Genomic DNA, 1920 nt, shown 5'->3' on the forward strand with positions numbered 1-1920 from the left:
GCACATCTCAAAAAAGTTCATGCACAATTCAAACAATTTAGCTCGTAAAGCTCGACTAAGTGTAGGTGCAATGCGGGACAAGGAAAATATCAAAAAGTTCTCAACTCTGATGCCATCTGTCTCTTCGTTGGACACGTCTGCTTCTGAGTCTTGGTCTAGGATCGAAAAAAACATATATCAGAATGCCTTTGAAACTTTTGGAAAGAACAAACATGCCAACAAAGACTGGATCGAAGATAATATCAATATTTTATCTCCTCTTTTAAAAAAAAAGCGACAGGCTCATGTTGATTATCAACGTGACCCAAGTAACACGTGTCTTAATAGACTTCGTGAAGCCAGAAAAATTTTTTGGAGGGCAACTAGAAAATGTGCTACTGAGTTTTGGTTAAAGGCTAGTGCCCGTATTCAGGCTGCTGCTGACAGAGGAGATACCAAATCAGTCTACGAAGGAATAAGAAAAGCAGTTGGACCAACAAAGAGGTCAATATCACCTTTGTTATCTGAGACTGGTGAAATCTTACACAGTAGGAATGAACAGTTGAGTAGATGGGTTCAACACTTTTTCCTTCTGTAATCTAAACAGAATATTGTTACTAATGATGCCCTTAAAAAAATGGATAGTCTACTAATGATGGATGACCTGAATAGCGTACCAACTACTGAAGAACTCAGTAAAGCCATTGATATGATGGCTCCGTGGAAAGCTCCGGGTAGTGACGGCATACCAGCGGACTTGGTCCGCAATTGTAAGTCATGCTTGTTACTCATTTACATGATATTTCAGCCAAATGTTGGAGAGAAGGTATAATGCCACAAGACATGCGTGATGCTAAGATCATAGTCTTATATAAAAACAAGGGTTCCAGATCGGACTGCAATAGTTACAGGGGAATTTCTCTTCTTGCGATTGCTGGTAAAGTTTTTGCAAAAGTGGTTCTTCCTCGTATTCAGAAGCTGGCTGAAAGAGTATATCCTGAGTCTCAATGTGGATTTAGGTCTAAAAGATCTACCACCGACATGATTTTTTCTGTACGTCAGTTACAAGAGAAATGTAATGAGCAGAACATGCCTTTGTACATCGCTTTCATTGACCTCACTAAAGCCTTTGACTTGGTAAGTAGAGAAGGACTATATGCTATACTGCTGAAAATTGGATGTCCTCTAAAATTATTCAATATTGTAAAGTCTTTTCATAAAAACACAAGGGCAACTATTCAATATGATGGTAGTGTATCTGATTCATTTGAAATCAAAAGTGGGGTAAAGCAAGGCTGCGTACTTGCTCCAACTTTGTTTGGAATCTTCTTTTCTATGCTATTAAAGCATGCTTTTTATTCATTAACTACTGGAATCAAGCTTCATACAAGAACTGATGGACACCTTTTCAACCCTTCAAATCTAAGAGCTAAGCGAAATCTGAAGAAAGTCACCATACGTGATCTTTTATTTGCTGATGATGCAGCACTCGTGGCTCGATCTGCCCAAGACCTGCAGACACTGCTGAATCAGTTTTCTTCGGCATGCTCGGATTTCGGCCTTACTATAAGCCTTAAGAAGACTAAAATTCTAAGTCAAGGAACAAATATTTTATTATCAATCAAGATCAATTGTAAGGATATCGAGAATGTAGATAACTTTGTACACCTTGGCTCAAATGTTGCGTCAAACGCATCATTGGACAAAGAAATAAATAGCCGCATTGGCAAAGCATCAGGCACTTTCGCTCGCTTGACTGCAAGAGTTTGGGATAACCAAAAGCTAAGCATTCGAACAAAGGCTAACGTTTACTGTCCTGTGTCTGCAGTACTCTGCTTTACGGTAGCGAGACATGGACGTTACCTAGCGTAGAGGAGAAGAAAATCAATACCTTCCACCTACGATGCCTTCGTCGCATCCTTGGAATTACATGGCAGCAAA

This window comes from Thalia democratica, chromosome 4 (genome assembly GCF_965202585.1).
Source record: "Thalia democratica chromosome 4, ktThaDemo2.hap1.1, whole genome shotgun sequence".
NCBI classification, from domain to species: domain Eukaryota; kingdom Metazoa; phylum Chordata; class Thaliacea; order Salpida; family Salpidae; genus Thalia; species Thalia democratica.